Genomic DNA, 17,239 nt, shown 5'->3' with positions numbered 1-17,239 from the left:
ATTAGAATCTTCTGAAGCCCATCTGGCTTGGACACAGAAATTTGACAAAATATTATCTTATGAATACATCTTACTGACTTAGAAATTGCCCAATCACTTAGCTAAACCAGTAAGTTCATACTTCTCCAAAGCACATATGATTTATCAATAATACAAGGCAGGAAAACAACTGTGCTTAAATGCCAAAGCCCTGAAATGAAGCAGGATGTAAACAATGGCAATCAATAGGTGAACATTAAATAGAAATAGGAATAACAGGCCCATTATTGAGAAAAATGTCAATATTTCCTAGTATCATCAGATTGGATTCAATTGTGTTTACTTATTCAGCTTGGCTGAATAATAGAAAATGGGGAGAATTAGAGAAGTTAGTGGATATTCTTCTGGCTAAAAATACACACACACACACACACATACACACATATACATATTTGAGTGAGATTAATGCAGCTTTCAATAGTAGAATGGTAATTTTAAACACCACTATAGTATAACAACGCCTTCTTTAGTAATGCTGAATATCATTTTACCTGTGTAGGGTTCAAAAGTTGTTTTTTGAATTGTCCTAGAAGGACAATTCACAAGAAAGAGAACTGAAGGCTAAGAAGTCTAGAATCCTTTTACCAGCAAAGTTTCTTAAATAAAAATATATCCCTGATTGATACAAAAGTATCATATTTTGTATCAGTGTTATACAAAATTGTTGTCATACTAGAAGATCCATTAGTGGGCTTTAAGTCGTCTCTCTCAACTGGGATCACCCACCGTATCTGAGCATACCTTTAATAAGGATGCAGCCAGGTTGAAGTCAGGATGTTGGAAGGGTGCTGTCTTGGTATTTTGCTCAACTTTACCCTTCAGTATATTTGGGAGTTCAAAAGCTTTTTTAAAGAACTTGGCAGGAAAGAGCAGAGAGAGTGTTGCTAGACATTTCTAAAATGCAACTAGGTGCATTCTTTTAGCATGGCAGAGTAAGTTGCCAAGTGTTTCCATCCCCAGAACCATTAAAAATTGGATATTGAAACTGTAACAGTGCTATTAATCTTGGGAGGATTAATTAAGAAACTTTGCATGAATTAAGGCAGAGGATGGGGACAAATCTATTTATTATATACCACTTCTAGAAAGGGATTAATGCTTTAGTCCCAGTGGTGTAAAAAAGAACCTGTCTGCAAGCCAGCTGTTGCCCAAACGAATGCTCTGGAAATCTTCTGCCTAGAGCATCTGTGAGGTTTTGACCTCTGGTCCCCAAGAGTTTGACACTCCCAAGGCTGACCCTATCTGGTGTTAAAGTGTTGTAAGTTTTCATTTCAGGAGTAGAAATTGATCTCTTTAATCTCATCCTCATCACTTACCCACTCCTCAAAAAACATGGTTAGAATTTCCTTATATTTCCATTTGACATTCTGTTCTGTTTCGTTCTATTTCTTTCTCCCTTCCTGTGGGTGTCAGAATATTATGGGGAGATAAAGAAATGTGTTAGGGAAAGAGGTGCTGGAAAAGTCAACCTTCTTGGATACAAGGGAGTGCAATTTGGTCCTATGTCATCACAGAGCTAACAGTGTTTTAAATGTAACTGAAGCTGTGCAGAAGGACTCCTCTAGGGTGCCAGTTTGGACAAGGAACAAGATTCTATTGTGCTTTTTTCCTTTTCCATGGTGATGAGAGTGAGTTTGGGGGAAGGAATAATTCCACAGACTTCCCTCGTGGAAAATGCTCATGGTAAGGGAGAAATTACTTTCCTGCCATCCCTGTAACACAACCTCTGGGATGCTGGGGAGAAAGCCTCTTCCAGTGGGTGGGGTGAGGTGGGGTGAGGTGGGGAAGGAGCTGGCAGCCCGTTGGCTTTCAGTGGAGCGAATGTGTGCACAGAGCCCAGTGCTTCTGCTCTGCAGCCAGAGACAGTGATTCACTTGATTTTAATTTTGACGTTAGCATTTTTTCTCATGACTCACTGATAATTTTACATGGAATTTAAAAGGCTGAAACAGTTATTTACTTTTTAGGAACTTAAAACATTCACCAGGTAGGATACATATCTTTCTATTGAAATGGAAGATGCATTCATATTTCATTAAAGAAAAAATGCGAGACAGGCATTTGTCTCACCTTCCCCTGCTAGTTTCCACCTGCACCCCTGCACAAGCTGATCTTCTCCAGAATGTTGGCCTACTGTCAGCTACCCAGCTTCATCTTAGATGTTTCCCTTATCTTGAATTGCTATGAACAGCAATAAATACTTCCCTGCTATCATTCACCTCCTCTGGGTTTTGTTGTAACTTCAGTAAATCAGGGTCATCCTTCTCATATTTGTGTTATGAATCTCATGAGCTAAGATGCTGTCCAAGATCTTGGTGTCCAGCTTTGTTAAGGGTCTTGCAAAAATTTTGATCAGTGGGTGAGGAAAGAACTGGGCTGGCATGAGGATAAGTGATAACTTAAAAATACACCCACGTGCACGCACACACATGCACATTCTCACTGACTTCCCAATTCAGATGAAGTTGTAAATAGTGCATTTGCTATATAAATTATGAGTTTCTATTATTTTTATGATAGATTATTTATGGGAAGACAACAAAGACGTAGTGAAATATGGGATTCACCCAACAGCTCCAAGTTCATAATTTTTGCACAGCTGCAGACCAATGAACTGATGCTTGGAAATTTACTTTAATGAAAAGGTCATAATTTTTCTGCATCAGCATAGCAAGTGTATTTTTGTGACAATATAAAGTGGCTGAAAGAGTGCTCAGAAGTAGTATAAGCATTTTCCTTGAACATCTATGTACTCATTATTTTTATGACCACACTAAGGAGGAGATGGGATCATCCTAGATCTCTGTGCAGAGGACCCGCTCTCTACCATCTTTCCTCCTTTCCAGTTTTGTGCCCCCAAAGGAGAATATATTGAGGAGGGGAAAGCAAATTAAAGGTAACATTCCCCCAGTTCTCATATTTACCAACATGCCAAAAGCTATTGTACAATGTGGCTCTATTTCATGCTAAAACAAAATATAAGATTTTTTTTAAAAATATTTATTTTTTAGTTTTCGGTGGACACAACATCTTTATTTTATTTTTTATGTGGTGCTGAGGATCAAACCCAGCGCCCCGTGCATGCCAGGTGAGCACGCTACCACTTGAGCCACATCCCCAGCCCCAAAATATAAGATTTTGTGCATGATATGATTATAACAGCACTGGCCAACACAATAACCACTAGACACATGAGGCAATTAAATGCATGAAATGTGGCGATTCCAAATTTAAATATGTTGTAATGTTGGTACACACCTATATTAAGGTAAATAAGAAAAACAAAGAAAGAAAGCTATCACATTAATAATTATTACATTGATTACATGATGAAGCAATGATTTTTTAATATATTAGGTTAAATAAAACTATCTTCAAAATTTATTTCACTGCCTCTTTTTTTAATATGCTTCTAGAAAATTTTACATAATCTATTTGGCTAGCATTATGATTCTCTTGGATGATGCTGGTTTAGAGCAATAAGTGAGAGTGGATTTACATCCCTCAAATTCACTTTCAGATGGATGAGACTTCTCAGGCAGCAGAGAAAAATACAGGTACTAGAACCACACTTGGGTAGAGAGTTGCAAATAGCCATACATCCTCATAAATATCGAAGGTGTTCATCTATGGTGTCTCACCGAGAAAAGTTGGGGAGTTGTCAGCATAGTGTAAAGAAAATTGGCTTCAATTTTTGGAGTTTTATGTGGTCATTCTGCCTTTGCAGGTGGCTAAATGCATGTGGTTTGGAAGGTGGTTTAACTGCTCAGAGCATCAATCTCTTTGCTTTAAGACAGATGTCACTTGAGCTCTTCCTAATTTATAGGATTTTTATAATAAATGAGATTAATGGGTGTGAATGTGTCATTTTTCGATGCAAATGTAGATTCATGGGAATATAAAGGGAAAATTGAATGAATGGTTGAGCCCTGTTTTAGACATCTATTGCTGAGAAATAAGTTACTCTGAACTCTGTGGTTTGAAACAACAAGTATTTACCATGACACATATTTTCTGTGAATTGGGAACTCAGGAGCGGCTGAGCTCTGTGGTGTCCCCTCAGTCTTTCAGGACACTGCTATCAAATGCCAACCATGTTAGTGTCACTTTGAGGTTTGGCTGGGACTGGAGGACCCACTTTTAAGATGGCTCACTGGCATGGCTGTTTCTAGGAGGAACACTCTTCTGTTTCCCATGGACCACTCCATATGGCTGCTCATGTGTCCTCCCTCCAGAATGAAGGAATAAGAGGACAAGGAGGGAGCCACAGTGACTCAGTCTCAGGGGTGGTATGTTGTTACTTCCACCTTATTTTATTTATTTATTAGGAGCAATTCACTAAATCCAGCCAAGCTTCAAGGGAACCCAGGTTGTGGTATTAAGCACCACCTTTCAAATATTCCATCTAAACATTTGTTACATATATCACAACACTGCCGGCTTTATCACATTTGTAAAAATGGTAAAACCCTGCAATACTGATTCTGTAAAGGACTGAGTTGAAAACTCAAGCGAGCTCAGAGTAGAAACAAATTTCTGGTTCTGTTGGAGTCTGGATAATGACATCTCCAGCTAAGTTTCATGATCATTCGCTTGTCAGTACTTTGTCCCTGGTGATCTATAATGCTTCTCTCTCTCCTCTCATGCAAAAGGACTGGCAGAAACCAAGGACACAGGAACAAGTAAGAGAAAGAAGCAATATTGCTGTTACAGTAGTCGGGCCTTTGGAGCAGGTTCTGAATGACCATGTTCTTGGGCCCTTCCCCTGTCACAGCCCCTTCTTCATATTCTAAACTTGCTCTTTTTACTTCCTGGAACTTTTTAAGGAGGAGATGTTCTCCTAGGTTTTATCTGCAGTTTGCTTGCTCTGCCACCTCTGCATAGCAGACAGGGACTTTTACAGGTGTCTAGATAATGTTAAGGCCTTGACTTTTCCTATCCCCTTTGGTCTGAGGATTAACTCTGGCAAAGCAAACAAACTAAAACAAACAAAAAAAAACCTTGATTTGGGGGTCCTTCTGATATTCAAACTCAAGCTATAGGATATATTTTGCAGGTAGATGAAACACCTTGCAAGTCCCTTTGTGGAAGGCTGACCAGTTGAAATGACTATCTCTACCCTAGTGATTGTTTTTGCCTTTTTTGAGCTTTGACACTCCTCAGAGGAAAAGAAACCCATGCTCTAATGATTACCACCCAGTCCTCCCTATTGTGGGAAAATGCCATATAGGACAAACATGTGTCCCTGTGCCTCTGGGTCACTTAAATGAATAATAACACCAACAACTTGAAGGAAACTAGCTTTTATGCATCTTTTTTTTAAAAAAATACAAAGGCAAGAGAAATATAACTCACTAAACTATTTTTATCTATGTTATAATTCCAGAGAATAAATAAAAAGAATCTTAGGTTGGTTTTATATAGTTGACGAAGTATTTAGCTAGCACTGAAGTTTACTATGTTAGGGAGTGGGTGCCCATCTAAGCCACTTATCAAGTAAGCTTAGTTTTATACTGATGTATTATAAATACTAAATTAATTAATTCATAAAAAATTCACTGGTGATTGAATGAAAAAAGTTTGGAAGGTAAGAGGGACTATATCATATCATATCACTCTGCTATTCTAAATCTGATTGAAAGTTATTTAAGTGTCTGAAATAAGGGGGGAATGAGATTTTCATATATATATATATTTTTACCACCATGACTGCTCTGTTAAATTGGATTAGAGAGGGCAGAGAAGAATAATTTGGAGGCTATAGCAAGAATAATTCTACAATGACTCTCAAGGTTCCTGATCTTGTAAACACCTTCTATAATCCCTCTCCTTTGAGTACAGTAGACTTGTAAATATGATGGAAATAATCAGTCGACTTTGCTAACCAAGAGGAATTATTCTAAATATTATGACCCTAAACAGGTGAGATATTTAAAAAGGATGAACAATCAGAGATTGTACTCCTTCTGGCTTAGAAGAGAAAGCAAAGAAACAGGTTGTGAGCTGCCTGAGGGCCATGTGGTAAGGTAATGCAGGCAGTCCCTGGAAGCTGAGAGTGATCCCTGACCAATAGTTGGCAAGAGAACAGGGACTTCAATCTTAGGGAAACAAGGAGGTAAATTTTGCCAACAATTAGTAAGTTTGGAAGAGGACCTTGATCCTTAACACACTTATGACCCTGAATAAGCAGAAGTACTAGCTCCTATACCTGGACTTTCATGCCATGGAAACCATGAGATAATGAAATTGTATTATTTTAAATCACTAAGTTTGTAAAATATTGTTACTTTGTAGATAATGAATGCATAAGCTATCAGCGGTATTCCAACTTATAAAAGATGGTGGCTTGTACTAGATTTGTGGTAAGGAAGATGAAAAGAAGTGAATGGGTTCGAGATCTGCTTTAGAAGTACGTTTTTCATTACTAGCTGATGTGTTAGACATGTCATGGAAGAGGAGGAAGAACTAAATATGATTTTTAGGATGTTTTGATTTGAGCTACTTAGTGATTCGTGGCCCAAATTATTGACAAGGAGAGGTATGGCAAAGGAAAACATTTCTAGAGAAACATCAAGAGTTCTGTTTGGACAGGTTGAATTTATTTGGGAGATATCCAAACAGAGTGATTGTCAAGTAGGCAATGGGTATGTGAACTCAGAGGAGAATCCTAGGTTGAAAATCTAAGTTCAAGACTCATTGGCATGTCAGTATCACTTCATGTAATAAGGTAGAGGGGAGGAAAATGATCAGGCCAAACTTCAAGGCATTTTGACATGTAGAGGCCATGCAAAGGAAATAGAAGTTAAAAGGGGCCTGAAAGGAGAATGAAGAGGCAAGAAAGAAGGGAGGACACCTGGAGAATCCGTTAGGATGAAAGGGAGGGGATATTTCTTATACAGGTGAACAGAGGCACACCATCAAATACTGCTGACATCTGTAGCAAGGACAGGAGAGGTAAGTGTCCACTGGATTTGTGATCTTGATTCAAGTGAGCCATTATAGCCTTGAGCAGGAGCCAGGTGGGTGCAGGTGAAGAGTAAAACAGGGTTGAGAAAATAGAGACAGTGACTGTGGACAACTCTGTATTGATTCCATTGAGGCAGCAAATTGAGGGTTTTCTGGGGCTAAGAGCAGTTTGTGTGTGTGAGTGTGTGTGTGCATGTTTGTTGAAGACAAGATATTAACTCATGATTGTTTGATGAAGAAGAGAAAAATCGATGATCACAGGAGAGAATGAGATAGTTCAAACAGGCAGGTCTCATAGAATTTTGGAGGAGATGGATCCAGAAGTCTTAGGGGGAGGACTAACTTTTCCTCCAGTGAAACTAGTAAAAAGAACACGGATGTTAAAGTAGGCGGTTGTTCTTAATAATTAGGATTCATGCACTTATTCCACATGGTTTCCACCAATGGTTATATCTGATATCATTATAAGACAGTATCCAACCATGGAATCTGATGGGCTCAAGTCTCATCTTCCTGTGGCACTTGATCACATTCTCAGGCTTGCAGAAGCATCATTGCAATCAAGGTGCTCCATTACCATAAAGATCTATTTTGTGCTACCTCTTTATAGTCACACCCACCACATTCCCTCCAACAGCCTTAACCTTCTGCAACCACTAATCTCTTTTCCAGATCTATAATTTTATCATTTAGAAAATGTTATATAAATGGAATCATACACTGTGTGACCTTTTCATATTGCCCCCCCCCCCCCAAACACACACTGGAATCAGATCAATCCACGTTGATGTGCATAACAGGAGTTCACCGCTTTTTATTGCTGAGCAGTATTTCATGGTAGGATATATCAATTTTAGTTTAGCCCTTTACCCACCAAGTAACATCTGAGTCCATTAAAGTTGTTGGCTATTGTAAATAAAACTGATATGGATAAACATAGCCATAAAGCTTCTAGGGACTTTCAGGTTTGGGTGTAAATGTCAGTTTTCATTTCTTTGGAAAAAAATGCCCCACAGTGCAGTTGCCTGGTCACATGGTAAGATCATTATTTTTTTCCTGTTTTGTTAAAGAAAATGCCATACAGTTTTCTAGAGTAGCCGTAGTATTTTGCACTCTGACCAGTGATGTACCAGTGATCTAGCTTCTCTGCACCCTTGCCAGCCTTTGGAGTTGCAACTATTTGTGTTTTAAATTTTAGCTCCGAGGAACATTGTGTAGTGACATCTCTTACAATTCTTGTTTTCTGTTTTGCTATTAGGCACATCAACCATACATGCTTCTCTGCCAGTCCTTATGTTTTCTTCAGTGAAATGTCTCTTCATGTTGTTTGCCCATTTTCTAACTAGATTATTCACTTTTTAATATTGAGTTTTGAGTTCTTTCTATATTTTGGAGATGAGTCCTTTCTCATGTTGGTGGCCTGCAAATGTATTCTTATATTGTGTAGCTTGTCTTTTCATTGTGTCAGTAGGATCTTTTACAGAACAAAATTTTTGTTTTGAATGACATCAAATTCATCAATTTTCTTTAATTGATGGGTATCATGTTTAAAAACACTTCATCAAGTTCTTAGTCTTAAAGATTTTCTCCTATGTTTCCTTCTAAAAGTTTTATCAATTTACATTGAAATCTAGGTCCATTTTGAGTTAAATTCTGTATGCTGTGAAGTTTGGATGAGGGTCCTTTTTGTTCTTTTCTTTTTCTCTTTGATTCCCCACCCCTTGAATATTTAATTACTCAGCACAGTGTGAAAAGATGTCCTTTGTTCATTGAATTGTTTTCTGCCATTGTGGAGAATCAGTTTCCTATATTTAAGTGAGGCTATTTCTGGGTTCTCTGTTTTGTCTTATTAATCTATATGTCTGCCTGGGTTTACTACAAAGTTTGATTACTGTAGCTACTAAGTCTTAAATGTGGGTAGAGTAATTCCTTTTACATTCTCCTTTGGGCGGATAGTTTTAGCTATCCTAGATCTTTGCCTCTCTATATAAAATTTAGAATAATATCTTTGCTGTATTTAAAAGCAATTATAATTGCTTAATAGCAATTCCGTTACACCTGTAGGTCAATTGAAGGAGAATTGACATCTTTACTCTCTTGAGATTTCTTATCCATGAACACTTTGCTCTTTATTTAATTCTATTGTCTTTGATTTCTTTCATCAGCATTTTGTAGCATTCAGCATAGAAGTCCTGTATCCATTTTTTTAGAGTTGCTCTCAACTACTTCTCTCTTTTGAGTGGGGTACAATTTTATATTCTTGTGTTTTAAAGTTGTTTCAATGTGTTAATTGCTAATACAAAAATATAGTTAATTTTTCCATATTGATCTTGTATCCCAAGATATTGCTGACTTTAGATTTTAGTTTAAGGAGGGATTTTGTAGATTCTTTTGGGTTTTCCACATCAATCATAATGTCATCTGTGAATAGAGTAATTGTGTCATCCTTGGAGAAAAGGAGGACAGTAAAACACTACATCCTGAAGTACCCCTTCTCCATTCCCAAGAACTTAGCCAAGTTAAAGGAACAAGGAAAGCAAGTCTTGGCTGGAATGTCCAGATAAGTATTATCGTAAAGGACATTGGCTGTCTCTCATGTATGCTGGGAATTAGGGCAAGTTAGCATTATCTGTAGAAAGCTGCTTTCTTGCATGCATGCCAAGTTCCTTGGGATGCTGGTCATACAATGAAAAAAAGCAAGCCAAGCTAGTGATGTCACTCCTTCTGTAGTCTAACCTATAAAACTTCTCTCCATGTAGTAATTGGTACAGAATTGAGGACACTATGACGAGGATAAGTGCCACTCATCCAGTCACACACCACAGGATAAGGCATTATGAAGCTTGGAGATTCTATTTTCATGAATAATATCTTCTTTTGGAGAAGCACAATGAAGGACAGTGGTGCCATCTCCCCAACCTGGTGCCATTGGACCTTCCCTATTTTTCAATAAATCTATGTCTCATGTGTTATCCCTGGATACTTTCTTTGTTCAGCAATATATCTCACTGTCCTACCACAGCTGGGTTACGGACAGCACAGCACTTTCCTCCTTTCCAATGTATATGCCTTTTATTTCCTTTTCTTGCCTGATTGCATTGGCTACAAATTCTAGTAGATTGAGTATCAGTGATGAAAATGTACATCCTTGCCTTGTTCCAAATTTCAAGCGTGGGAAGCAATCTTTCACCACTACATATGACCTTAGCTTCAGGTACATTTTGAAAGATATTCAAGATATTCTTTATTAAAAACTAGGTATATAATTCTGAGTTGATTGTTATTTTTTCTTTGGACACTTGAAAAGTATTTTGCCGCTTCCTTCTGGATTCCATGACACTGTCATTCTAAACACTGTCATTTGAATTGTTTTTTCCCCTTTATGTAAGAAAAAAATAAATGGAAATTTGATAGAAGGAAAAGGACAAAGTGGGGAAAATTCAATGACCTGAATAGAACAATAGAAATTACCAAATCCAAGGATAAGAGAAAACTTTATGTGACCACTTTCATGATTTTGTCTTTAGTTTTTAGAAGTTTGACCATGATGGGTCTTCAAATGGAATTTGTTTTCATTTGTTTGTTTTTGTTTAGTTTCTTTAGTTTATAAGTCCTTAAAATGTTTTTCACATTATTTTGCCTTTTTTATTGTTGATTTAAATCACATTCTTTCCCTTTCTTTTTAGGACTCTAATAACAAGAGACTTTGTTATGTTTTCACATATTCTTGAAATATTCTTGAGACTATTCGTTTTTTCAGTCTATTTTCTCTCTGCTGTTTGAAATAGATAATTTCTATTTTTCTATTCAAGGCCATTGATTTTTTCCCCTTTGTCCTCTTTCTTGTACTATTGAGTACATTATTGAGTTTTTTGAATCATTATTTTATTTTTTATTTCTAAAATTTATATATATATATATATATATATATATATATATATATATATATATATATTTTCAATACTTTTGTATTTTTTTTTAGTTATACATGACAGTAGAATGTCTTTTTACATATCATACATACATGGAGTATAACTTCCTATTCTTGAAGTTGTACATGATGTGGAGTTATACTGGTCATGTATTCATATATAAACATAGAAAGGTTATGTCCAATTAATTCTACTGTCTTTCCCATTCCCATCCTCCATCCCTCCTCTTTTACCCCCATTCCCTCCTGTCCAATCTGGTGAACACCCTGCCTATTGTGAGTCAGCATCCACATATCAAAGAGAACATTTGGCCTTTGGTTTTTTGGGATTGGCGTATTTCACTTAGCATGATAGACTCCATGTTATGGTTTGGATGTGAGGTGTTCCCCAAAAGCTCTCATGTGAGACAAGGCAAGAAGGTTCAGAGAAAAAATGACTGGGTTGTGAGAGTCTTAACCCAATCAGTACATTAATCCCCTAATAGGAATTAACTGAGTGGTAACAGAAGTGGCAGAGTGTGGCTAGAGGTGAGAATTCGGGGCATGGCTTTGGGGTATATATATATTTTGTATCTAAAGAGTTGTACTGTCTCTGCTTTCTGATCATGATATGAGCTCCTTCTTTCTGCCACAATCTTCCTTAATGATATTCTGCCTCACTTCAGGCCCGGAGGAATGGAGCCAGCCCTGAAACCATGAGCCCTCAAATAAACTTTTGTTCCCTAAAATTGTTCTGGTCAGAGCTTTTAGTCACAATGATGATAAAGCTGACTAAAACACTCCATTTCCATCCATTTACCAGCAAATGCCATAATTTCATTCTTCTTTATGGCTGAATAATATTACATTGTGTATGTGTCCCATATTTTCTTTATCCATTCTTCAATTGAAAGGCACCTAGGTTGCTTTCCTAGCTTGGCTATTGTGAATTGAGCTGCTATGAACATCGATGTAGTCATGTCATTATAGTATGCTGATTTTAAGTCCTTTGGTTATATGCCACGGAGTGGGATAACTGAGTCAAATGGTTCCATTCTAAGTTTTCTGAGGAACTCCATACTGCTTTCCAGAGTGGTTGCCCCAATTTGCAGTCCCATCAGCCAATGTACCTTTTTCCCTATATCCTCACCCACATTTATTGTTACTTGTATTCTTGATAATTGCCATTCTGACTGGAGTGAGATGGAATCTCAATGTAGTTTTAATTTACAATTCTTTAATTGCTAGAGATGATGAACCTTTTTTCATATACTTGTTGACCATTTGTATTTCTTCTTCTGTGCAGTGCTTGTTCAGCTCCTTTGCCCATTTTTTGACTTTTTGTTGTTAGTTTTTTGAGATCTTTATATATCCTGGAGATTAATGCACAATCTGAGGGACAAGTGGTGATGATTTTCTCCCATTCTATAGGCTCTCCATGTTCCTATAGAACATGGAGAAGCTTTTTAGTTTGATTCCATCCCATTTATTGGTTCTTGATTTTACTTCTTGTGCTTTAGGAGTCTTGTTGAGGAATTTGTTTCATAAATTGACATGATGGGTATTTGGGCCTACTTTTCTGTCTAGTAGACCAGCAGGGTCTCTGGTCTAATGCCTAGGTCCTTGTTTCACTTTGAGTTGAGTTTTGTGCAGGATACAAGATAGGTGTCTAATTTCATTTTATTACATATGGATTTCCAGTTTTCTGAGCACCACTTGTTGAAGAGGCCATCTTTTCTCCAATGTATGTATATGGTACCTTTGTCTAGTATTTATGTGGGTTTGTCTAAGTGTCTTCTATTCTGTACCATGGATCTTCATGTCTGTTTTGATGCTAATACCATGCTATTTTTGTTACTATGGCTCTATAGTATAGTTTAAGGTCTGGTATGGTGATGCTTCTTGCTTCACTTTTATTGCTAAGGATTGCTTTGGCTATTCTGGGCCTCTTATTTTTCCAAATGAATTTCATGACTGTTTTTTTTCTATTTCTATGAAGAATGTTTTTGGGATCTTAATAGGAATTGCATTAAATCCGTATAGCACTTTTGGTAGTATGGTCTTTTTGACAATATTATTTCTGCCTATCCAAGAACATGAGAGGTCTTTTCATCTTCTAAGGTCTTCTTTAATATCTTTCTTTAGTGTTCTGCAGTTTTCATTGCAGAGGTCTTTCACCTCTTTTTGAAGATTGATCCCCAAATATTTTATTTTCTTTGAGGCTATTGTGAATGGGATACATTTCTTGATTTCTCTTTCAGTTGATTGAATGAAATGATCTATGGGTATTAATTTTATCTCCTGCTACTTTGCTGAATTCATTTATGAGTTCTAGAAGATTCCTGGTGGAGTTTTTTGGGTCTCCTAAATATAGAATCATGTCATCAGCAGATAGAAATAGTTTGAGTTCTTCTTTTCCTATTTGTATCCCTTTCTTTTTTCTAATTGATATGGCTAAAATCTAGGACTCTGTTGACTAGATGTGGTGAAAGAGGATATCCCTGTCTTGTTCCAGTTTTTAGAAGGAATGCTTTCAAATTTTCTCCATTTAGAATGATGTTGGCCTTGGGTTTAGCATATGTACCTTTTACAATGTTGAGGTATGTTTCTACTAGTTCTAGGTTTTTAGTGTTTTGACCATGAATGAATGCTGCATATTCTCAAATGTTTTTTTCTACATCTATAGAAATGATCATGTGATTCTTGTCTTTAAGTCTATTTATGTGATGAATTACATTTTGATTTCCATATGTTGAACCAAACTTTTTCCCTGAAATAAACCCCACTTGATCGTGGTGCACTATTTTTTAAAATATGTTTTTGTATTTGAATATCGGTATTTTATTTTTGCATCTATGTTTTTCAGAGATATGGGTTGACATTTTTTTCCTTGATGTATCTTTGGTTTTGGTATCAGGGTGATATTAGCTTCATAGAATGAGTTTGAAAGGGTTTCTTCCTTCTTAATTTCATGGAATAATTTGAGGAGGATTAGTGTTAGTTCATTTTGAAGGCCTGGTAAAACTCAGCTGAGAATTTGTCTGGTCCTGGGCTTTTCTTTCTTGGTAGGCTTTTGATAGTGTCTTCAATGTCATTACTTGAAATTTATCTGTTTACATTTTCTATTAAATTTCCTTCTGATTGAATTAAGGTAGGTCATATGTCTGTAGAAATTTGTGGATGTTCTCAATATTTTCTATTTTTTTAGAGTATAAATTTTCAAAGTCAGTTCTGATTATTATCTGTATTTCTGTAGTGTCCATTTTTTTATTTTCTTTTTCATCATGAATTTTAGTAATTTGAGTTTTCTCTCTCTTTCTCCTTGTTAGCTTGGCTAATTTATCCATTTTATTGATTTTTTTCAAAGAAACAACTTCTTGTTCTGTTGATTTTTTGGAATAGTTTCTTTTGTTTCAATTTCATTTATTTCAGCTCTTATTCTAATTATTTTCTGTCTTCTACCTCTTTTGGTGTTGATTTGTTCTTCTTTTTCCAAGACTTTGAGATGTAATGTTAGGTTATTTATTTGTTGACTTTCTATTCTTTTAATGAATGCAATGAATTTTCCTCTTAGCACTGCCTTCATAGCATCACAGAGATTTTGATGTTTTATAACTATTTTCATTTACCTTTAATTATTTTTTAATTTCATCCTTCATTTCTTCTGCTTATCCATCCATAATTCTATAGCACATTATTAAGTCTCCAGGTATTAGAGTAGCTTCTATTTTTTACTTTATTGTTGATTTCTAATTTCATTCCATTATGATCTAATAGGATGCAATGTATTATCTCTATTTTTTGTATTTGCTAAGAGTGGCTTTGTAGCCTAAGATATGGTCTATTTTAGAGAAGGGTCTACTTGCTGCTGAGAAGAAAGTGTAGTCACTTATGGTTGAAATATTCTATATATGTCTGTAAAGTCTAAATTATTAATTGTATTTTTTAGTTCTATAGCTTCTTTATTTACTTTTTTTTTGAGGTTCTATCCAGTTGTGAGAGAGGTGTGCTAAAGTCAGCCGTATTACTGTGTTGTGATACATTTGCTTCTTGAAATTGGGAAGGCTTTATTTGATGTATGTAGATGCTCCATTGTTTGTGGCATAAATATTTATGATTGTTATATCATGTTGACGTATTACTCCTTTAAGTAGTATGAGATGTCTTTTTTTGTCCCTCCTGATTAACTTTGGCTTGAAGTCCACTTTTCTGATAGAAGGATAGAAGTACCTGCTGGTTTACTCGATTTATGTGAGTGATATGTTTTTTCCCATCCTTTCACCTTCAGTCTCTGGATGTCTTTGCCTATGAGGTGAGTCTTTAGAGACAGCATATTGTTGGATCTTGTTTTTTTTTTTTAGAGAGAGACTTTTTTAATATTTATTTTTTAGTTTTCAGTGGACACAACATCTTTATTTTATTTTTATGTGGTGCTGAGGATCCAACCCAGTGCCCTGTGCATGCCAGGCGAGCACATTACCGCTTGAGCCACATCCCCAGCCATTGTTTTTTAATTCAATCTGCCAGTCTTTGTCTTTTGATTGATGAGCTTAAGCCATTAATCTTTAAGTTTATTATTGAAAAATGGTTTATATTCCTGGTCATTTTGATTTATTTATAGTTTTTAATTTGAATTAGTTTCTCCTTTGATTGGCTATTCCTTTAGTGTGGTTCCTTCCTTTTCTGGTTTTCATTTTTTTTTTTTTTCATTTCATCGTCATGGAATATTTTGTTGAGAAGGTTCTATAGTGCAGGCTTTCTAGATCTGAATTCTTTTCACTTTTGTTTATCATGAAAGGTTTTTTTTTTATTTCATCATCAATTCTGAAGCTTAATTTTGCTGGGTATATTATTCTTGGCTGGCATCCACTTTCTTTCAGAGCTTAGTATACATTATTCCAAGAATTTCTAGTTTGAAGGTGTGGGTTGAAAGATTAGCTGAGATCAGATTAGTGTCTCTCTAAATGTTATCTGCATTTTTCTCTGGCAGCCTTTAAAATTCTATCCTTATTATGTATGTTAGGCATTTTCATCATAATGTGCCTTGGTGTGGGTCTATTGTATTTTTGTATATTTGGGATCCTTTAAGCCGCCTATATTTGATTATCCATTTTATTATTTAGGTTTGGAATAATTTCTGATATTATTTCATTGAACAGATTGTTCATTCCATTTCTTTGTATCTCAGAGCCTTCAACTATCTCAATAAATGTTAAATTTGGTCTTTTCTGTTTATCCCATATTTATTGGAAGTTCTGTTAATGGTCTCTTAACATCTTTTCTCCATGGTCAACTTTGTTTCCAAAATTATATATTTTGTATTCATTGCCTTAAACTCTTATCTTCTAAGTCATCAAGTCTGTTGGTGATGCTTTCAATTTAATTTTTAATTTGGTTTATTAATTTTTTATTTTGAGGATTTCTCCTTTTTTTCAGAATCTATATCTCTTTATTGGAGTAATTTTTCACATCCTATATTTTCTTTCTGATTGCACTCCTTATACTGACTTTACTTCACAGATCAGTTTAATTATGTCCATTCTAAACTTCTTCTCTGATATTTCTTCCACTGTGTTGTTAATGGATTCTGTTATTGAAGTTGAAAGAAGGATCAAGGCTCGTCATCAGAGAAAATGCCGGTTTATTGAGGAACAGCTCTGCATATTTATAGAGCTGGGGGTGGTTTGACAATTATGACAGTTTAATGGTTGAACAGTTTGACAGATGGCATGGGGTGCTTTCTGATTGATGGGTAAGGATCATGTGAGCCAGCAGGGCTCACCATTGGACGGCTTTTCTTGGGGGATTGGGAAGTTAGTCTTTGGAGCCGGGCGACTCCCAACAGAAGTATCTTAGTTTGTTTAGGGTGATTTGTTCCCTTACTTTTTTCATGTTGTATGTGTATCTACCCATCTAACAGTATGGATCAGAGGCAGTAGAGTTTCTACCCTGTGGACTTATAGTGTTCCTGAAGCTTCCCAGTACCTCACTGTTTAGGGGGAGACAAAAAATAACAGCAACCAATGCAAACCATATACAGCACTAAATCAAATAGTTTCTACTATAACATCTACAGTGTTAACTATCACAATAAAAAGAAATGATATCATCAGTTATTGCCTACAATAAAAGAGTAAGTTTGCAAAAGGGTTTACAATTTCAAATGATGGACAAGGAGAGAACAGAAGTGACATAGGATGTGAGGATTATGAGGGAAGAGGAAGGAGAGAAGATAGAAGTAAAAAATTAAAGGACGAGTAAAAGAGAACAATAGAGATTGCCTATTAGAAGAAGAAAAGAGAGAAATAGTCAAGGAAAACAGTT

The sequence above is a fragment of the Marmota flaviventris genome, chromosome 2 (genome assembly GCF_047511675.1).
Source record: "Marmota flaviventris isolate mMarFla1 chromosome 2, mMarFla1.hap1, whole genome shotgun sequence".
NCBI lineage: Eukaryota > Metazoa > Chordata > Mammalia > Rodentia > Sciuridae > Marmota > Marmota flaviventris.
The sequence above is the reverse complement of the archived record's forward strand: the minus strand, read 5'-3'. Positions refer to the sequence as shown.